Raw genomic sequence first — 23,552 nt, 5'->3', positions numbered from 1 at the left:
AAGATGAGATATCAACTTCATCTGCGCCGAATAGACATAAAAAAGGTCACTTTTATGCACAAAATGCTAAATCATGACTAGCAACGATTGCTTACTACGCAATTGATCGTAAAAACTTCTAAGTCTATGAAACCAAAGCCAAAAAGGAAATATGAAAATATTCCCAAGTGTGATAAGCATTCAATACAAATGTAAAAGGCACTATGAAATTCGTGAAAAATATTTTATTTATAAATAAAGGGGGGCCCAAATAAAAAATTAAAAGAAAATGCCTAAGAGGGAACTTGAGGCCCATAACTAGAATCTAACACCCGCTTCCAGGACCAGTGGTTGAAGGTGCATCCAGATTAGAAGCAGCCACAACAAGTGGAGGAGGTGGAGACTCAGGATGAGAGGCAATCTCCTATTATTCACCATCTTCACCATCGAAATCATATTCGTCCGACTCAGTGTTGCGCCTCCTCCTATTAGGGGAAGGAAGACCAAGCCGCCTCCAAATATCCTTTTCCTCAGCTTCAAGAGAGGGAATCTTACATTATAAGTTCACTATGTCGGTATGCACTTCATGGAGAGCAATCAAGCGAGTCTCCAAAACTGTAGAGGACCGATCTAACTCCATCCTCATTTTTAGAGTTTCATATGCTCCATGGAGGGTCTCCTAATCGGCGTTGCTAGCCCGAGCTCTTTCCTCGACCGCTTTCATATCAGACCTTAGTCTCCATTCCTCGGCCTCTAATCGGGAGTGCGCTTGACCATAAAAGCCGCCTCACAGTCAAGATATTCTTGCATCCTCCATTCAGTGCTCTCCTCCGTTGCTTCATTCCTTACCAAGAAAGCATCTTTCTAGACCTTGAGGCCCTGAATTTCATTCTTGAGCCTTTCGTTCTCGGCCCTTAGTGCACGATCAAACTTCACCACCTCCTTAGCTATATTAATGTCCTCCTTGACTCTTTTAATAGCCCCCGAGGTGAGTAAAGTAAGATGCGCAGAGAAAGAAGATAGATTAACGAGAAGGACATAACCATGAAATGACGAAAGAAAAGCCAAAAACCATACCCTAGTAGCTTCATAAGCCATATGGGTCATCAACACTTTCGAATTCATGGCACCCATCTTCACTCACTCCTTGGGACCTACCAACTCATGGAGATGGGTAGCAACGTGCTTGGGATCCTTGCTAAGGGGGCATAGGCATTTATACCCAATTTTGAGGTCACCATTGAACTTACACCCACTTTGCACAAAAGGTTGCAAGTCTATCCACATTAGGATTAATTTAAGACCCGCATATTAACTTTAATTATGTGAATTCGGGTGGCTTGTTTTGATGCTAACGTCCCAGTATTATGTGACACTCAGCTGGATTTAGGAATAGTACCTTATAGGAAGAGGACCTTTGGATTCTTAGCTTATTTGAAAACTAACAATGAGATCCACATTGACCATCGGAAGAAATATAACATAATGGACAGATAATAAAGGGAAGAACATTAAAGACCAGAATTGCAGTGCCATTTACTGAGAAAATGGTAAAACATATCTCATAGTGAGAAACATCAGTGTACACTATTTCTTCTGAATATATTCCTAAATTCTCAAGAAACAAAATGAGAAGTACATGAACGTAACCTACTGACTCATTAATGAATAAAAAGCTATTTAAGCCAATCAAGTTCACAAAATAGATTTTGAAAATCAAAATATATATTTAAGCTCTAACTACTTCACTTGGCTCAGGTGCAGCTTCCTCGGCTGGTCTATCCACCTTCACACCAACATCTTTTGAGTAATCACCATGAACCTACACAATCAACAAACAATTAATTTTGCCTCTACCTTTGCACGAAATCCCTTAGATGCTGACGTGTTTAAAAAATAAAGATGAGTTGAAGGCTACTGATGGATAACTAGCGAAAATTAAGCATTATTGCACAGGGAAAAACAAAATTACCTCCATCAACCTGCCAAGGTAAAATTTAGGAGACTTCAAGATCTTGACCTTGCGAATGAACACATTCTGCTATGGGTAAATGCTTGAAGTTGCCTTCTCAATCTCTCTGCCGATTCATTCAAGAATGAACTTCTGGACCAAGTCTATCAGATCACATGATTGTGCCTGGTTAACCATGATCTCACACACGAATCTAAAGACGATTTTCAAAAAGAGAGATCAATAATTTTTGCAAATTGAAGGCCAGGGAAGTATAAACGCTAGTCCTCACCCCTTACAACAACAACAACAAACACCCAGTTTAATCTCATAAATGGGGTTTAGGGAGGGTAGTGTGTACGCAGACTTTACCCCTACCTTATAGAGATAGGGAGGATGTTTGTGATAGTCCCATTACTATAGAGGAGAGTACATTACAAAACAGATTTTAAATTAAAACTCAACATAATTTACTACAAAACTAATACATGCAAGATCATAAATAGAAGAATACTTGTTGAGATATTAACCAATCATTTATATTTACGCACCTGGCGAATCTTGCTTGATTGTGCATAGCAGGTTCTTTTTTGCTGGTTTGGACGCTTTTTGGTGAAGCCAATGCAGAATATTCTCAAGGTGTAGCTATTTGTTGTCTTAACATCAACGTGAGCCTCAATCAATGATTTCCATGTCTTAACCAGTGACCTCAACTTATCTGCGGTGAAATCCATACCATGACTATTTTAACCCAAAAAGGTTGGTACGAAGATTTTCAAAAGAATAGGTAAAAATACAGATGAGGTCATTGACATACCCAAAAGTTGGTCAAGACATTTCTTCCTTGGACATCTTCAGCTCTCAGACGAATCTTCCTGAAGGAGTGATCTTCATCATTCTGAATATCAGGCAATGATACTTCAAAGACACGATGCTTCAAGCCTTGAAGCAATCTGAACGAAGGAATAACAATATAAATTGTTGAATCGTGTTTGATTTGAAATGACTTCACAATGCACATGAACTACTATGGCTTGAAAATGGAGAACCTCCTTTTCTCTTTCGGTTTGACTAACAATTGTAAATCAAGAAGTTAAGACTACTACGCGAATCATTTAGTTCAAGTTAACTCAAACTTTGAAGATCAATGTTGCTTAGACTTGGGTGTGGGTACCCGGTATGGGTGGGTATTTAGAGGTTGGATATTATACATCTGTTCGCCAGCATCAGAGGGGGTTCGATTCCTGTCTTACGCGATGTGGCAAAACAGACAGATTCAATGAGATATGCTTGCATGTTAAATTTTAAGATTTGAGGGTAAAGATCCAAATGCGGATACATGTGGATACAACGAATAAATGTATTACGACATATATACTCCGATTAGTTAATGTAATTGAACATGCATGCATGTTCATAAGATTAGTTAAAATATTAGTTAAACTGATAAAAATCTATTATATACAAAGTTCTTTTTTTTTTGGATATGTATAAACACCTAATATTTTATTCATAAAATATCTCGCGCCATAGAGAAGTAGTTTTTATACTTTATATAACTACATACATATGAGTCAAAGTACCCAAGGTGAGTTGACTAAATCTGGTATGGACCTTTGTCATTATCCAAAACCCAGCTAGTCGTGATGACACCTAATTCAACCTACTAGGTAAGACAAATAATATACAACACAACTCAAATAAGGTAACAAGAATCAATAAAAAAAAACTGAGCTTTCTATACAAAATTCCAAGAATTGGTGGTATAAGTCATGAGCTTCTAAGATTTAGAATTTACAAAGACGGTACGAAATAAATGCATCATCTGTTCCAAATATACATAAACAGATTTATAAATCTAAAGCTACTAAGAAAGAGAGGCTGTTATAACCGAAATACAGGTACATCTTCAATGCCAGCTCCCGCCATACACAGCAACATCAGCTCCAAAATATGCGCGCAAGGTGCAGAAGTATAGTATGAGTACAACCGACCCTATGTACTCAATAAGTAACAAACCTAACATTGGGTTAAAATCAGTGACGAGCTCGAAAGAAGGTTAGTGTCCCATACCAGTAGCCAATATTAACTCATAATAATAAACTGGAGGCAGTAAAATTGATAGCTCAAAAGATATTATGCTAATCTCGTTCATAGTTACGAAAAAATAGACATGTTTTACAGGTATAACAGTCAAGTCCAGATATTACAACTGAAAATCAACTAAACATGAGTTTATCAATAGAACTGTTGTAACGATTCGGCCGGTCGTTTTGAGTGTTGTAGCCTCGTTCACCCATTTACTTCTCATTTTATGCTTATTAGTTGCTATGTGACTTACCGGGGTAGTTGATTTAGTTCCAGGGATGTTTTGGAATAAGTTGAGACAATTAGTCTCAAGGTTGGAAGCTTAAGTTGAACAGGTTGATCGGATGTTGACTTGGGTGTAAACGACTCCGGAATGGAGTTTTCATGATTCCGTTAGCTCTGTTGGGTTATTTTAGACGTAAGACTATGTCCAGATAGTGATTTGGGAGTCCGTAGTTGAATTAGGCTTGAAATAACGAAAGTTGGAAAATTAAAAGTTTTGGAAATTAAAAAGTTTGATTGAGAGTTGACTTTGTGGTTACCGGGCTCGAACTAGAGGTTCCGAGAATTGGAGTAAGTCCGTTGTATCATTTGTGACTTGTGTGCAAAATTTGAGGTCAATCGGACTTGATTTGATAGGTTTCGGCGTCGAATGTAGAAGTTGGAAGTTCATAAGTCCATTAGGCTTGCATCGATGCGTGAGTCATGTTTTAGCGTTGTTTGATATGATTTGACGCTTCGAATAAGTTAGTATGATAATGTAGGACTTGCTGGTATATTTTGTTGAGGTCCCGGGGGATGCGGGTAGATTTTGGATGGTTAACGGAGTGAAATTTGGACTTGGGAGACTGCTGAAGCTTGCTGGTGTGGAGTGTCTGGTTTCCTTCTATGCGATCGCGAGGTTAGGTACGCGATCGTGAAGGGGTGTTGGCCACCGATTGAATTTTTTCACTATATATTCGCGAGCTGGTGTACACGATCGCATAGCTGGAGCAGTCAATGCATCGTGAACGTGTGGGAGGAGCCGCGTTCGCAAGAGGAAAGAAAAAGGAGTCGGTCACGCGCGTTGCTCTATGCGAACACGTGGGTCTGGAGAGGTAATGCATCGTGTTTGTGTGGATTTGTCCGCATTCACGTTGGGATGGAGTTTGGCAACTTAGGATTTGTTCTTCGCGATCGCGAAGAAGGTACATCTCGGCAAAATAAAATATCTCAAAAACGAGGGTTTAAGCCTATTTCACAAATTTGATTTTGGGAGCTCGGTTGGAGGCGATTCTTGGAGAGAGTTTCAAGGGAGTGATTTGGGTAAGTGATACTTACTTAATTTTGATTAAATTACATATTTATATCTTTTATTTCATCATTTAATTAGTGATTTGGGTTAAATAATTGGGAAAACATAGAGGAAAGTCCTTAGGCCGAATTTTGGGGATTTGATCGAGATTTTGGTATCAAATTTGAGTAATTTTGTTATGGTGGACTCGTGGTTGAATGGGTATTCGAATTTTGTGACTTTTATCGGATTCCAAGACGTGGGCTCGGGGGTTGACTTTTGAGTTGACTTTTTGACTTTTGATTAAGAACTTAGCATTTTCATATGAAATTGATTCCTATAGCTTGAGTTGATCGTATCGAATTGTTAGTGGCTAGATTTGAGGCATTCGGAGGCCGTTTCGCATGACGAGGGCTTGTTGGAGTATAGTTTTGTACAGTTTGAGGTAAGTAACACTTCTAAACTTGGTTCTGAGGGTATGAAAGCCCGAATTACGTGCTATGTGATTAGTGTTAAGGCGACGCACATTCTAGATCATTTGAGCATTGTGACTTGGCGATTCCATTGAATTGTATAGTTGAATAATCTTGTGTTGTTACCCGTATTTTCACCATGTGTTAGAGCATTTGAGCTGCCTGTCGTGTTAGAAATCCTGCTTAGGCTACGATTTAAGTTGATTAGTCCAAACATATGAAAGTTCTAGTTTCAACAGCATGCAATAACAAAAGATAATGCACAAATTAGTAGATACTAAGCTCTTAAAAAGAACTAAGGCCATTGCTAAAGCTAGGCTAACAGAACACATAAGGCTAATTGTAGAAAGTCATTAGTACTTAGTTCAATCACTTTAAAATCACTTTCATACAGTGAAACTTACAGATGATCACACAGTTATGGAGGCCAACAGGAGACCTTCTCAATGGTATTTTAGGAAGTCTCAGGATCATAAAAAAAATTATTCGAAGAAAGAAGACAATTGAACTGATACACTCTAATCACAATGACAACCTTATAATTGTCCTTAAGTGTCTATAATTACCATAGTCTTAGTTTTATCAACCAAGTGATTCAACTACATGATATAGATCAGTAGGGATTACCAAGGAAAGAGTAGTATAGTAATGTAACGACCCAGGCAATCATTTTGAGTATATTAGCCCCGTTCCCCTATTTATTACCTCATCTATGTAATATTATAGTTATGTGACTTGCCGGGGTGATTGGTTTTGGTTTTAGGTATGTTTCGGAATGAAATGGGACACTTAGTACCAAAGTTGAAAGCTTAAGTTGAAAGAATTGACTGGAGTTTGACTATTATGTAGACGACTCAAGAAAGGAGTTTTGCGGTTCTGATAGCTTAGTATAGTGATTTTACACTTAGGAGCATGTCCATATATTGATTTGGAGGTCTGTAGGTCGTTTTGGCTTGAATTAGCGAAAGTTATAAAGTTGAAGGTTTGGAATGTTGAGAAGTTTGACCGAGAGTTGACTTTATTAATATTGGTTTTATATTCTGATTTCATAAATTGGAATAGGTCCGTTGTGTCATTTATGACTTGTGTGCAAAATTTGAGGTCAATCGGGGTTGGTTTGGTATGAATCGGCGTTAGTTTTTGAAGTTGGATGTTCATGGTTTCCATAGGTTTGAATTATGTTGCGATTTGTAGAATCGATGTTGTTTGATGTGATTTTAGGCCTCAAGTAGGTTCGTTATATATTTTGGAACTTGTTGGTTTATTCGGACGGGGTCCCCGAGGCCCCGGGTGTGAATCAGATTGAAATCGTGATCATTTTTGGACTTAGAGGATTGCTAAAGCTGCTAAAGTTCTGGCGTCATCGCACCTACATTGGGCATGGACGCATGTTCGGATACGCAGGTGCAAGAGGGTCATCGCATGAGCGAATTTGAGTGGGCTGGGGGAGGACGGCAGGTGCGGTCAAGACTTCGCAGAAGCATGCTCTCAAAAGCGAGCCACTGCTCGCAAAAGCGTGACCGTAGTTGTGGAGGGTGCTGGGCTTAACTGAAAGTCGCACCTGCGATGGATTTTCCATAGGTGCAGAGCCGTAGAAGCGGAACCACTGGGCAGAAAAGGGGGCAGATCGAAGGTTTGTTCCCATTTTTCATCTTTTGAGCTAGAGACCTCGGGTTTGGGCAATTTTGAGAGAGGTTTTCAAAGAGTTGTTGGGGGTAAGTGATATTAACTTGGATTTGATTATTATACATGAATCCATAATTGTTTTTACCATTTAATTAGTGTTTTGATTTGGAAAAATTGGGGAAATTTGTGAAAACTTCATAAGCTATATTTTGAGGATTTGAAGGTTGATTTGAGGTCGGAATTGAATAATTTTAGTATGGTTGGACTCGTTATTCAATGGGTGTTCGAATTTTATAAGTTTGGTTGAGTTCTGAGATGTGGTCCTGGGGTTGACTTATTGACTTGACTTTTTGATTTTCCTTAAAAGTTTGCAACTTTATTATCCGGAATAGTTTTCCATGATTTGTGTTTATGGTATAAAGTTATTTTGGCTAGATTTGAGTCATTCAGAGTCGGATATTCACAGAAAAGGTTTATTAGTGGATTGAGTTAGTGTGTTTGAGGTAAGTATCTTGACTAACTTTGTGTTAGATAATTACCCCTTAGGATTGGTATTTTTTTGTGTTAATTGTGGTACGTGAAAGCTGTGTACGCAAGATGACGAGTGGGTACACGGGCTATATGTAGTAATTGACCGATTTAGGCCATTAAGCTTCATTTCATGCTTTTAATCGTATTGTCATAACATGTTATATCTTTCATCATTAATTTATCCTTACATGCTTTATTTGACATTGTTAATTGCTTGTCACATCTCTTACTTGTTATTTTCCCTTAGATGCTTAGTTGAAGTTACTGTTTCCTTATTTCCTTGTTACATATTGTTTTTGGGATATCTTATTGTTGAGTTTTGGTGTTGAAGTTGTAAAAGTCGTGAACACATTGAGGCAAAGTTATAAATTGTTGAAATACCATTCTTATTGAGTTATTCACTTTCAGTTTCTATTGTTAAGACTCTTGTACACATTATGGTTTAGCCACGGGCTATTTGTTTTGGAAATATTGTTATTGTTGATTCTTTTAGCAAATTGTGGCATATGGGCACTTGAGGTGCGAGTTTTGATATGTTGCGATATTGATACGCTTGCGGTGGTATAAGGATTGGGGGTTGATATTCATGTGGTGAGATATGGTGGGCTTGATACGCGTGTTGCTAGTAGGGAAACTACTTGAAGCCACGCGGTGTAATAAGATGGGCTAAAACGCGGATAGCTGTTTCAAGAAAAATGATTTCAAAACTAAATATAAGGCTCCCGCGGTGAGATAAGAAAAGATTGTGATTGTGATTGTGGAATGAGATACGAAGCGGTATGTGAGATGTGATTCTTGTTGTTATCTTTCATTTACATCACTTGTGTTTCTCTGCATCGTCTCCTTGGTGTTCATATTATGTGTTTCTCCCTTCATTCCTTTATTGCCTAAATTTCAGTGTAGCTTATCCTGTTGTATTTCTTCATTGTATCATTTCCTTGTTTCCATTATTATACTATACCATACCTGTTCAGTTTCTTTCTTTATTCCACTTGGTGTCTTGACCTGACCTCATCACTACTCTACCGAGGATAATCTTGATACCTTTTGGGTACCATTGTGGTATACTCATACTATGCTTCTGCACATCATTTTGTGCAGATCCAGGTACCTAATACAAGGCTAGGTACCAGTGAGTTGAGCTTTCGGATCGGAGACTTCAAGGTATACCTGCTGGCGTTCGTAGACCTCGGAGTCAGCCTCTGTCCTTGTTTGCTCTTGCAAACTCTTTATGTAGCTAGTGATGTATTAGGGATATTCAGTATACTCGTGTAGAGCTTATAACCCGGTCTCACCAGATTTCGGGTGTTATTGTTAGCTGTATTGTGGAGTGTTTTTATGATAGATGGTTGGTTTAATTTGAATTTTTATTACTATTCCCGTTATTTCATCATGAATGTTAGGCTTACCTAGTCTTAAAGACTAGGTGCTATCATGACATCCTACAGAGGGAGGTTGGGGTCATGACAAGTTTGTATTAGAGCTCTAGGTTCATAGGTGTTACGAGTCATAAGAAGGTTAGTAGAGTCTTGCGGATTGGTACAGAGACGTTTGTACTTACCTTTGAGAGGCTATGGAATAGTTAGGAAAATTTCACTTCTTTGATTCCTTATCGTGCGAATTTGTTGACTTCAAAAACTAAATCTTTGACTTTTTATTCTCTTACAGATGGTGAGGAAACGCACTGCAGGATCCGACGATCAAGCACCTGCACCCCCTGCTAGAGCAGCGAGAGGCCGGGGTAATGGCCGAGGAAAGGTATGTGGTGCAATCCGATCACCTACCCGAGCAGCGACATAGGAGCCACCAGTAGCTCCAGTTGGGGGGCAGGCACCTGAGGCGCATGTTGCCACCCCTGCACTTCAGGAGACCCTCACACAGTTCTTGAGAATGTTTGGTACTCTAGTTCAGGCGGGGTTGATTCAACTTGCACTAGCCACATCTCGGGCTATGGGAGGAGGTCAGACTCCCGCGGCCCGTACCCCAGAGCAGAGGGTCCATATTGACCACGTCCTAGAGGTTATACCACTGCAGCCAGTTGTCCCATATCAGCCTAAGGTCAGGGCAGCAACATCTGAGGAAGAGCACCTAAGACTTAAGAGGTACAGTACCATCCTCTTACTTTCAGCGGCCTAGCTACAGAGGATGCACAGGGTTTTCTAGAGAAGTGCCATCGTATTATCTGCACCATGGGTATTATAGAGACGAGTGGGGTTGGTTTTACTATCTTCTAGCTGTTAGGACCAGCGCATTTGTGGCGGTGGGCTTATAGGGAGTATAGCACAGCCAATGCAGATTCATTCATATGGGCTCCATTTTCAGAGATGTTCTTGAGAGAGTTTGTTCCTCAGAGACTTCTGGATGCATGGAGCTCGGAGTTTGAGAAGTTTCTCCAGGGTACAATGACTGTGTTAGAGTATGTTGTCACATTCAGTGAGTTATCCAGACATTCACCTGCCTTGGTTTCCACAATCAGAGAGCGAGTCGGTCGATTTATCGAGTGGCTTAACTATAGTATTAGATTCAGCATGGCTCGAGAGTTAGAGACAGATACCCTATATCAGCAGGTGGTAGAGATAGCGCAAATATTGAAGGGTATGCAGGGCTGGGAGAGAGAGGATTAGGAGGCCAAGAGGCCTCGAGATTCTAGCGGATATAGTGGTGTCGGTGCCCCGGTTGTAGCCCGTCATGGTAGAGGTTTTGTAATCCATCTAGTTAATTCAACATTTCCAGCATCTAGTGGTACTCTGGCTACTTCCATGTCTTAGGTTGCCCATTATGCACTGCCACTATCTAGTGTACCTCTTGCACGGAGTGCTTTCAACGGTCAGTCCAGCTGACTAGTCCTGAGCAATTTTCAGCAGCTACATCCTCCGAGAGCTTGTTTTAAGTGTAGTGATACTCGTCATATGGTGAAGGATTGTCCCAGACTCAGGAGGGATGTACCTCCACCTAGTACTCAGGCTCCACATATTTCATAGGGTCCTTAGACTTTTCAGACCGTGATTACTGCTCTAGTTGCCACCCCACCTGCAAAACCAGCTACGGGTATAGGTCAGGCGGGTAGGGGTCGCCCTAGAGGGGGAGGCCAGGCCAGATGTTATGCTTTTCCGGGTAGGATAGAGGTGGTTGCATCAGACACAGTTATCACATGTATTGTTCCGGTTTGTCATTGAGATGCATCAATGTTATTTGATACAAGCTCCATTTACTCATATGTATCATCTGACTTTGCTCTGTATTTTGGTATATCTCGTGATCCTTTGAGTTCTCCTATTTATTTGTCCATGCATGTGGGAGATTCTATTGTTGTTGACCGTATGTACCGGTCGTGTTTAGTTGTTATTGGTGGTTTTGAGACCAGAGTTGATCTATTGTTGCTCAATACGGTAGACTTTGATGTTATCTTGGGCATGGACTGGTTATCCCCTATCATGCTATTCTAGATTGTCATGCCAAAATTGTGAAATTGGTTATGCCATGTTTACCGCGGTTGGAGTATAGAGGTACCATGGATTATGTTCCTAGAAGGGTTGTGTCCTTTTTTAAGGCACATCGGATGGTTAAAAAGGGGGTGTGATGCATACCTAGCCTTCGTGAGAGATGTCAGTGTTGATACTCTTACCGTTGAGTCAGCTCTAGCAGTGAGAGACTTCCCATATGTATTTTCGATGGATCTTCCAAGCATGCCGCTCGATAGAGATATCGATTTTGGTATTGACTTGTTGTCGGGCACTCAGCCCATTTCTATTTCACCATATCATATTGACCCAGCAGAGTTGAAGGAGTAGTTGTAGAAGTTGCTTGATAAGGGTTTCATTCGGCCGAGAGTATCACCTTGGGGTGCTCCGGTCTTGTTTGTGAAGAAGAAGGATGGTTCTATCTGCATATGTATTGAATATCGGCAGTTGAACAAGGTTATAGTAAAGAAAAGGTACCCATTGTCGTGCACTGGTGACTTATTTGAACAGCTACAGGGTCCCAGAGTTTTCTTAAAGATTGATTTGCGGTCAGGTATCATCAACTGAAGATTTGGGATCCAAATATCCCAAAGACTGCTTTTAGGACTCGGTATGGTCACTACGAGTTCCTTGTGATATCATTTGGGCTGACCAATGCCCCAGCAACATTCATGCACCTGATGACCAATGTATTCCAGTCCTACCTTGAATGATTCGTCATTGTGCTTATTGGCGATATCTCGAAGACTGCTTTTAGGACTCGGTATGGTCACTACGAGTTCCTTGTGATATCATTTGGGCTGACCAATGCCCCAGCAACATTCATGCACCTGATGACCAATGTATTCCAGTCCTACCTTGAATGATTCGTCATTGTGCTTATTGGCGATATCTTGGTGTACTCCCGCAGCCGGGAGGATCATGAGCACCATTTGAGGATAATGCTCCAGACTTTGAGAGAAAATAAGTTGTATGTAAAATTTTCAAACTGTGAATTCTGGCTTGATTCCGTATCATTTTTGGGTCATGTGGTGTTGAGTAAGGGGATCAAAGTAGATCCGAAGAAGATTGAAGCAGTGCAGAGTTAGCCCAGACCATCTTCAGCTACAGAGATCCGGAGTTTCCTTAGTTTGGCCGGGTATTACCGTCGTTTCATAGATGGCTCTCATCCATTGCTGAACCTATGACAAGATTGACCCATAAGGGTGCTCCTTTCAGACGGTCCGAGGATTGTGAGGAGAGCTTTCAAACGCTCAAGACCTCTTTGACTACACCCCAGTATTAGTATTGCCTACGGTTTTGGGGTCTTACACTCTGTATTGTGATGCATCATGTGTTGGCCTGGGGCGGTGTTGATGCAGGATGGTAGGGTGATTGCCTACGCGTCACGGTAGTTGAAGGTTTATGACTTGGAGTTGGCAACTATTGTTCATGCCTTGAAGATTTGGCGGCACTATTTGTACAGTGTCCCTTGTGAGGTCTATGTCGACCACCAGAGTCTGCAACATTTGTTCAAATAGAAAGATCTCAACTTGCAGCAACAGAGATGTTTAGAGTTACTTAAGGACTAAGATATCACTATTTTATTATCATCTCGGGAAGGCTAATGTGGTGACCGATGCCTTGAGCCGAAATGCGGATAGCTTGGGCCATTTAACATATCTACCGGCAGCGGAGATGCCATTAGCATTGGATGTTCAGGCCTAGGCCAACCAGTTTGGTAGATTGGATGTTTCAAAGCCCAGTCGGGTTCTGGCTTACGTAGTTTCTCGGTCTTATTTATGTGATTACATCAGAGAGTGTCAATATGACATCCCCTATTTGCTTGTCCTTAAGGACACAGCACAGCACAGCGATGCCAAGGAGGTTTCTATCGGAGACGACGATTTGTTGTGAATGCAGGGCCGATTATGTGTGCACAATGTGGATGGGTTACATGGGTTGATTCTTCAGGAGGCCCACAGTTCCCGGTACTCCGTTCATTTGGGTGCCCCTAAGATGTATCAGGATTTGAGACAACTCTATTGGTGGAGGAGAATGAAGAAGGACATAGTGGAGTATGAAGCTCGGTGCCTAAATTGTTAGCAGGTGAAGTATGAGCATCAATGACCAGGTGGTTTGCTTTAGAGGCTTGAGATTCCATAGTGGAAATGGAAGCATGTTACCATGGACTTCATAGTTGGGCTCCCACGGACTCAGAAGAAATTTGACGTTGTATGGATGATTGTGGACAAGTTGACCAAGTCAGCTCATTTCCTTCTGGTGGTGACTACCTATTCTTTAAAGCATCCGGCTGAGGTTTATATCCGCGAGATTGTCTGACTTCATGGCGTGCCGGTATCCATCATCTTTGACCGAGAAGGCAGTTTACATCGCGCTTCTAGAGAGCCGTAAAGTGTGAGTTAGGCACAAAGGCTGCGTTGAATACAACATTCCACCCCAGGTGGACGGACAGTCCGAGCGCACCATTCCGATATTGGACGATATGCTCATGCATGTGTTATGGAGTTCGGAGGTTCTTGGGATTAGTTCTTGCCACTTGCAGAGTTTTCCTACAACAACAACTACCAATCGAGTATTCAGATGGCTCCCTTTGAGGCCCTATAAGGGAGATAATGTCGTTCTCCAGTTGGGTGGTTTGAGCCGGGAGAAGCTAAGTTATTAGGTATGAATTTGGTTTGAGATGCCTTGGAGAAGGTCAAGTTGATCCAGTATCGGCTTCGTATAACCCAGTCTAGACAAAAGAGTTATGCGGATCGGAAGGTTTATGATGTTGCATTTATGGTTGGAGAGCAAGTTTTGCTCTGGGTTTTTCCTATGAAGGGTTTGATGAGGTTCTGAAAAAAGGGCAAGTTGATCCCTCGGTATATCAGACCTTTTGAGATCCTTGAGAGAATTCGTGAGGTGGCCTATAAGGTTGCATTGCCACCTAGTCTATCCGCAGTTCATTAGGTGTTCCATGTTTCTATGCTCTAGAAGTATCACAGTGATTCGTCCCATGTTTTAGATTTTAGCTCAGTATAATTGGAGAAGGATTTGTCTTATGTTGAGGAGCCGGTGGCCATCTTGGACAGGCTGGTTCGAAAGTTGAGGTCAAAGGACATTGCATCAGTGAAGGTTCAGCGGGGGGTTCAACCAGTCAAGGAGGTGACTTGGGAGACCGAGCATGATATGCGTAGCCGTTATCCTCATCTTTTTATCACTTTAGGTATGTCTCTATACTCATTCGAGGACGAACATTTGTTTTAAGAGGAGGAGGATGTAATGAACCGGCCGGTTATTTTGAGTACTTTAGCCTCGTTCCCGTATTTATTGTCTCCTCTATTTAATACTATTGTTATGTGACTTTCCAGGGTGGTTGGTTTTGGTTTCGGGTGAGTTTCGAAATGAAATGGGTTACTTAGTCCCAATGTTGGAAGCTTAAGTTGAAAGAGTTGACCAGAGTTTGACTTTTATATAGACGACTCCAGAATAGAGTTTTGATTGTTCTGATAGCTTCGTATGGTGATTTTGGACTTAGGAGCGTGTCCGGATATTGATTTGGAGGTTCGTAGGTTATTTTGGCTTGAAATGGCGAAAGTTAGAAAGCTGAAGGTTTGGAAGCTTGAGAAGTTTGACCGAGAGTTGACTTTATTGATATCAGGGTCGGATTTTGATTCTAGAAGTTGGAACAGGTCAGTTGTGTCATTTATGATTTGTGTGCAAAATTTGAGGTCAATGGATGTTCATGGTTTCCATAGGTTTGACTTTGGTTGCGATTTGTAGAATCGGTGTTGTTTGATGTGATTTTAGGAATCGATTAGGTTCGTTATGTGTTTTGGAACTTGTTGGTATATTCGGATGGGGTCCCGGGGCCCCGGGTGTGAATCAGATTGAAATCGGGATCATTTTTGGACTTAGAGGATTGGTGAAGCTGCTGAAGTTCTGGAGTCATCGCACCTGCGATGGGTTTGGCCGCAGGTGCAGACACGCAGGTGTGAGAGGGCCATCGTAGAAGCGTATTTGAGTGGGTTGGTGTAGGACCACAAGTGCGGTCAATACTCTGCAGAAGCGGGGAAGCGAGCCACTGCCCGCAGAAACAGGGTTTTTGTCGGCAGAAGCGGAGGGTGCTGGGCTTAAGTGAAAGCCGCACCTGTGATCAATTTTTCGCATTTGTGGAGCCGTAGATGCGGCTATTGGTTCGCCGAAGAGAAACTACTAGGCATAAAGGGGGCAGATCGAGGGTTTATTCCCATTCTTCATCTTTTGAGTTAGAGACCTCGGTTTTGGGCAATTTGCAGGGAGACTTTCAAATAGTTGATCGGAGGTAAGGGATTTTAACTCGGATTTGATTGTTATACATATATCCATCATTGTTTTTACCATTTAATTAGTGTTTTAAGTTGGAAAATGGGGGAAATTTGTGAAAATTTCATAAGTTATATTTTGAGGATTTGAAGGTCGATTTTGAGGTCGGGATTGATTAATTTTAGTATGGTTAGACTCGTTATTGAATGTGTGTTCGAATTTTGTAAGTTTTGTGGGGTTTCGAGACATGGGCCTGGGTTGACTTTTTGAGTTTGACTTTTTGATTTTCTTTACATTGCAAATTTATTATCCGGAATAGTTTCCTATGGTTTGTATTTATGGTATATAGTTATTTGGCTAGACTCGAGCCGTTTGAAGTCGGATATTCGCGGAAAAGGCTTACTAGCGGATTGAGTTAGCGTGTTTGAGGTAAGTATCTTGCCTAAGTTTGTGTGAGGAAATTACCCCTTAGGATTGGTATTGTTTTGTGTTAATTGTGGTACATGAAAGACGTGTACGCAATGTAACGAGTGGGTACACAGGCTATATGTGGTAACTGATCGGTTTAGGCTATTTAGCATATTTTCATTCCTTTAATTGTATTCTCATAATATGTTATATCTTTCATCACTAATTTATCCTTACATGCTTTATTTGACATTGTTAAATGCTTGGCCCGTCTCGTACTTGTTATTTTCCCTTACATGCGTAGTTGAAGTTACTGTTTCCTCTTTGCCTTGTTAAATATTTAACTGTTGAGTTGCCTCACTTGAAGTTGTTATTTTTGGGATATCTTATTGTTGAGTTTTGGTGTTGAAGTTGTAAAAGCTGTGAACACATAGAGGCAAAGTTGTAAATTGTTGAAATACTGTTATTGTTGAGTTATTCACTTTCGGTTGCTATTGTTGAGACTCTTGTACACATTGTGGTTGAGCCATGGACTATTTATTTTGGAAACATTGTTATTGTTGATTCTTTTGACAAGTTGTGGCATTTGGGCACTTGAGGTGCGAGTTGTGATACGTTGTGATATTGAAACGCATGCGGTGGTATAAGGATAGTGGTTGATACGCATGTGGTAAGATAAGGTGGTCTTGATATGCATGTTGCTAGTAGGGGAACTATTTGATGAAACACAGTGTGATAAAGTGGGCTAAAACACGGGTAGTTATTTCGGGAAAAAATATTTCAAAACTTAATGTAAGGCTCCCGCGGTGAGATAAGGAAAGATTGTGATTGTTATTGTGGAATATACGAGGCAGTACCTCAGATGTGTTTCTTGTTGTTATCTTTCATTTACATCACTTGTGTTTGATTGCATCGTTTCCTTGGTGTTCTTATTATGTGTTTCTCCCTTGATGCCTTTATTGCCTAAAATTCAGTGTAGCTTATCTTGTTGTGTTTCTTCATTGTATCATTTCCTTATTTCCATTATTATATTGTACCATACCTGTTAAGTTTCTTTATTTATTCCAGTAGGTGTCTTGACCTGACCTCGTCACTACTCTATCGATGTTAGGCTTGATACTTACTGGGTACCATTATGGTGTACTCATTCTACACTTCTGCACATCTTTTTATGCAGATCCAGGTACCTCATACCAGGCTAGGCACCAGTGAGTTGAGCTTTCGGATCGGAGACTTCAAGGTATACCTGTCGGCATTCGCAATGCTCAAAGTCACCCTCTGTCCTTGTTTTCTCTTGCATACTCTTTATGTAGATAATGATGTATTAGGGATGTTCAGTATACTCGTGTAGAGCTTATGACCCGGTCTCACCAGATTTTGGGTGTTATTGTCAGCTGTATTGTGGAGTTCCTTTATGATAGCTGGTTGGTTTAATTTGAAGTTTTATTACTATTCCCGTTATTTCTTCATGAATGTTAAGCTTACCTAGTCTTAGAGACTATGTGCCATCACGATATCTTACGGAGGGAGATTGGGGTCATGACAAGCAGGCATGAAAGCTTTAGCAAAAGTATCTTGAAATCTAAAGTCAGGACAGGTGCAGAAGGTCACGTGAAGTTCTTAGTCAACTACAAAAGTCTAGCAGCACATAGATTTGCTTAACTTAGACGAGCATCCATTAAGTTTACAAAGATAATCGATTGAGTTGATTTCAGATTCTTTAGAGGCCAGTGAATTTATGTATATAATGTCAAAGCATAATGATCAAACTTAATACATTATAAACAGAATAATCAACAAGAAGAACATGACTTTAATCTTGAAACAATTAAAGAGAGGAAATGTCGATATGCATTGACCTTTCTTCGAGAAGCAAACCAAACAAAGGCTTCGTTTAGCCACTTAGGAGCCAAAGACTCAGACTTCAATCAGTGAGTAACTCGGAACCAGAAAAGAGAGAGAAATCAGAAATTGAGTAAGAACTTAGCCCTAATTGAAAAATATTCTAAATGCTATTGTATTGTGTATTGATTTTCTTAAGATTGTTAGGTGAGAGCCATTAAGGCTCATATTTATAGTGCCTCAAGGCCTAGGGTTCCTGCAGATTCAAAATTGGATAGTAAAAGATGACGATAGGTTGATGATGTGAGCAAATCAAGTGAAAATCAAAGAAACAGAGGTGAAAAATAGTGATAGATCTTACCTGAGTGGAGAGAGGTCGGCTGCTGAAGATGAAGACCCATCGGGAAAACTTAATAACCCAGAGGTCACTGCGTTTGACCTCTGGGTAATGAATTCTCATGGTGAAACTTCTGCAAAGCTCAATGCATGCTCCGATTTGAAAGGTCATAAGAGAAAATCAGACGAGTTCAAGTTTCACGTTTTGGTCTGTGACTACATAATTGGGGCTTTTGAAATTTCATCAGTGAAATAGAAAGAAAACAACATGCTTTACAGCCCAGGGACAAGATGAGTGTTCTTGCATGTTTGATTTGAAAGAACGAGGAAGAATCAGATTGATGGCATTTTGAGCTTAGCATTCCGGAACCGGGGATTTGAAATCCAGTGATGAAAGAGGAAAATAGTAGTGGGGTTCATGGGTATTGGGACAAATTGGGTGTGTGAGTCTTTGATTTTGTGACCTTGCACAAATTTGTGCAAGGATTTGGGATTGGTGGGCTTGATACGGATGAGAGAAAGGAAAGAGTTTAGGGAAACAAGGCCGGCCGATCATGGGAGGAAATGATTAGGCTTTAGGCATTTGGTATGTTTAAATTTGGTGGGTGAAGGGGAGTCGTTAGATCTTTGTGACCAACGGCTCCGATATTTCGGAGATAAAAAAGATTATTAGGGAAAAAGGATGATTGTTGGATTTCTTTTAATCCCACGGCAGAGATAAATCACTGGTGGATATTGCAATAAAGGGAAAAATCTAGTTTAATCATAGACCGTTGATCATCCAGATGAGGTGTGTTTCTTGTGTGAGTATTGGAGACGAGTGACATGGCGCGATTTGATTGGCTAAGGGAGGGTGACAGGGATCTCCAACTTGGAAGGAGATAAGGTGTTTGGACTGGGTCAAGCCCGAATTGGGCTTGGTATATGGGATAAAATAATTTAACTAATAGTCATTTTATGTTTAATTAGGAGATTGCAATGGTAGCCTTTAAGTTTTTAACCCTTTTAAAATTAATTTTAATAAACTTAATTATTTTTAATAAAATGTAGTAAAAATTATAATTATCAAGAACACTAATAATTATTGTAGTTAATTATTTGTAAAAAATAATTTGTCTTCTAAATTGTGACACTAATTTTGAATTATTAACATAGTAATCTAATTAACTAGAAATTAAAGAATAATTCACTAAATTAATTATAAAGCCTATGTAATGTATATAACATTTATTTTAATAATCCTCAAAATTGTAAGTATGATATATTTGTAATTACATAATACTAAATTATAAATTTCAACACTATTAATACTAATTTTATGAAAAATAGGTATTATTGATTAGAAAATACTATCGATACATTTATTGCAAATCATTAAGTATAAATAAATTAATTTTTAAAGGGAGGGTCAAAATTGATCGTCAACAATTACTGCTTTCAGCCAAAGGTTAGGTTTGTTACTTATTGAGTACATGGGGTCGTTTGTACTCGTACTACACTTCTGCACCTTGCGTGCAGATTTTGGAACTGATGTTGTTGTGTACTGTGGGAGCTGTCATTGAAGATGTACCTATGTTCCGGTTATGGCTGCCTCTTATTCTCGGTAGTTTTAGATTTATAAATTTGTTTATGTATATTTCAAATAGATGATGTATTTATTTCGTACCGGCTTTGTAAATTCTAAATCTTAGAAGCTCATGACTTGTACTACCAATTCTTGAGATTTTGTATAGAAAGCTCAGTTATTTTATTTATTGATTCGTGTTATCCTATTTGGGTTGTGTTGTCTATCTTTTGGCTTACCTAGCGGGTTGGGTTATGTGCCATCACGACTAGCTGAATTTTGGGTCATGACAGTTGGCTTACCTAACAAGTGGATGTTAGGCTCCATCACAGCTTCATGGTTGGGATTTCGGGTTGTGACATACACTCTTTTGACTTCTTATGAAAAAATTATTATATGTATCATAATAATAATCTAACGTTCTGAAAGTTTCTTCTTTGTGCAAATGATCACCAAAGAAGTGTTAGGTAGGGGTGTATAGAGAAAATTAATAAATTACATTAAATTGATAATTCTAGTCAAACCGTAAAAACCCGACTAATGGTTCAATTTGATTTAGTTTGGGATTGAAAAAACAATACGACTATACTTGGTTTCATTTGGTTTTAACTAAAAAAAAGTCAAACTAAAACTAAATCAACTCGACATTACATGTATACAATTTTTAAAAATATTGTCTACGTAGTTTTTTTGTAATGTAATTTATAAATAGTTTTTAAAAAATTTCATAATTTTTATCGTTTAAAATATTAATTGAGTTTGGACTTAGAACTTTTGAATGGCCCAATAACTTTTATAGCCCAACTCAAATAAAGCCAACCAAAACTAAATTAATATAAATACTAAGAAAAAAATTTTAATTCAATACTAGAAATGACAATAATGTTGGATATTTATTTTTAGTATTGCATAGATTTAGATAATGAAAAAGCGTAACCTAATTTTTTTCTTTAATGTTTAGTATGCAATTAATACTTATGAGTGATACTTATTTTAGCATGACTTAGTACTTTTAGATTATGATATTTTTATTATAACTTATTAATTACAACAACAACAACAACAACATACCTAATATTATCCCACACCGTATGGTCTGAGGAGGGTAATGTATACGCAGACCTTACCTCTACCTTGTGAGGATAGAGAGGTTATTTTTAATAGACCCTCGGCTCAGGAAAGCATGAGTACCACATTAATAAAAAATATAGACAAGAAGGGACAGTACCAAAAAGTCATATAAAAGCAGAATAAAAACAACGAGATAGTAAGGTGATCAACAATGAAAGAAAATAATGGTTAGTCATAAAAGCCTGTTACCAATAGAAAGAGAGACTGCGTGCTAATACTAATGTTATGAACACTCTAGACTACCTACTCTACTACCCTAATCATAGACCTCCATACCTTCCTATCATGGGTCATGTCCTCGGTCAGCTGAAGTTGTGCCATATCTTGCCTAATCACCTCTCCCCACCTCTTCTTTGGCATACCTCTATCTCTCTGTAGGCCCTCCAATGTCAACCTCTCACACCTCCTCACTGGGTCGTCTGTGCTCCTCCTCCTAACATGACCAAACCACCTAAGCCGCGTTTTCGCATCTTGTCCTCAATAAGGGACACACCCACCTTGTCGTGAATAACCTCATTTCTGATCCTATCTATCCTGGTGTGCCCGCATATCCATCTCAATATCCTCATATTTTCTACCTTCATCTTCTGAACATAGCAATCTTGAATGGCCAACATTCAGCCCCATACAACATCGTTGGCCTGACCACCACTCTGTAGAACTTACCTTTAAGTTTTGGTGGAACCTTCTTGTCACACAAAACACCGGAAGCGAGTCTCCATTTCATCCATACCACCCTAATACGACATGTGACATCTTCATCAATCTCCCCATCCTCCTGCATAATAGACCCAAAGTACTTAAAATGTCCTCTCCTGGGGATACCCTGTGAGTCCAGCCTCACCCCCTTCCCCTCCTAGAGTCTCGCCACTGAACTTACACTCCAAGTATTCTGTCTTGGTCCTGCTCAACTTGAAACCTTTAGACTCGAGGGTATTCCTCCATACCCAAAATTTTACATTCACACCGTCTCACGTCTCATCAATTAATACAATATCATATGAAAATAGCATGCATCACATCACCTCCCCTTGGATATGGCGCGTCAGTACGTCCATCGCCAGAGCAAACAAAAACGGGCTGAGTGCCGACCCCTTATGCAACCCCATCATAACCGAAAAATGGTTTGAGTCCCCACCCACCGTCCTCACTCGAGTCTTTGCTCCATCATACATGTCCTTAATCAACCTAACGTAGGCAACAGGTACACCTCAAGCCTCCAAACATCTCCACAAAACCTCACTCGAAACTTTATTGTACGCCTTTTCTAAGTCGATGAACACCATATACAAGTCCTTCTTTCGCTCCCTATACTGCTCCATCAATCTCCTAACAAGGCGGATGGCTTCCGTAGTCTAACGCCCCGGCATAAACCCGAACTAGTTCTTGGAAATAGACACACTCCTCCTCACCCTTAGCTCTACCACTCTTTCCTAGACTTTTATAGTATGGCTAAGCAACTTGATACCCTGATATTTACTATAATTTTTGATGTCACCCTTCTTCTTGTATACAGGAACAGTTGTGCTCCACCTCCACTCTTCGGGGATCTTCTTCGTTCTAAAAATTACATTAAATAACCTAGTGAACCACTTCAAGCCTGCCTTGCCCGCACTCTTCGAAAACTCCACTGAAATTTCATTCGGCCCGGTCGCTTTGCCCATGCTCATCTTACACATAGCCCCCTAAACTTCATCAACTCTAATCCTCCTAAAATACCCAAAGTGACAACGACTCCCGAAGAGTTCCAAATGACCCAGTACAATGCTCATGTCCCCCTCCTCGTTTAAGAGACTATGGAAGTAGGTCTACCATCTCCGACGGATAAGCCCCTCATCCAACAAAACTCTAACTTCTTCGTCCTTGATGCACTTCACTTGGGTACAAGTCACGTGCCTTCCTTTCTCGTGCATTGGCTAACCTGAACAACCTTTTATCCCCACCTCGGCCCTTGATTTCCTCATACAAACAACTAAAAGCTACAGTCTTGGCCGCCGTGACTGCTAGCTTTGCCTCTTTCTTAGACAACTTATAATGCTCCCTATTCACCCTCTTCTCCTCCTCGTCTACACTTTCCACTAGCTTCAAATATGTTGCTTTCTTAGTTTCCACTTTTCCTTGCACCTCTCTATTCCACCACTAGTCTCCCTTGTGACCATTAGAGTAACCCTTTGAGACCCCTAATACCTCTCTCGCGGCTTCCCTAATGCACTGCACAGTCATGGTCCACATAGCGCTTGCATCCCCATTATTCATCCAAGCCCCCATAGTAAATAGCTTGACTCCCAACTCCTGCGCTTTAGCTTCCGTCAAGGCTTCCCACTTGATCCTATGTTGGCTATACATCGCCCTCCTCCTCCTCTTCCTCGTGATCTCAAGGTCCATGACCAGGAGCCTATGAAGGCTCGAGAGGTTCTCACTCGGGATGACCTTGAAATCCGTGCAAAGACCTCTATCGGACTTCCTGCAGAGTAAATAATCAATCTGAGTTTCGACCACCGAACTCCGAAAGGTGACCAAGTGCTCCCTCTTCTTTGGGAAACTCGAGTTTGCTATCACCAAATCAAATGCTCTAGCAAAGTCCACCAGAAACGTTCCTCCT

General features: G+C 40.3%; 1 pseudogene; it reads right to left on the bottom strand.

The window, feature by feature from the left end:
* Positions 1–1,708: 1,708 nt before the first annotated feature.
* On the bottom strand, positions 1,709–23,335 carry LOC138898740 (small ribosomal subunit protein eS1-like; annotated as a pseudogene).
* Between the last annotated feature and the right edge of the window lie 217 nt (positions 23,336–23,552).

Source organism: Nicotiana tomentosiformis, chromosome 9 (assembly GCF_000390325.3).
Source record: "Nicotiana tomentosiformis chromosome 9, ASM39032v3, whole genome shotgun sequence".
Lineage (NCBI taxonomy): Eukaryota > Viridiplantae > Streptophyta > Magnoliopsida > Solanales > Solanaceae > Nicotiana > Nicotiana tomentosiformis.
Note: the sequence above shows the minus strand (reverse complement) of the source record. Positions and strands in the feature narration are given on the sequence as shown.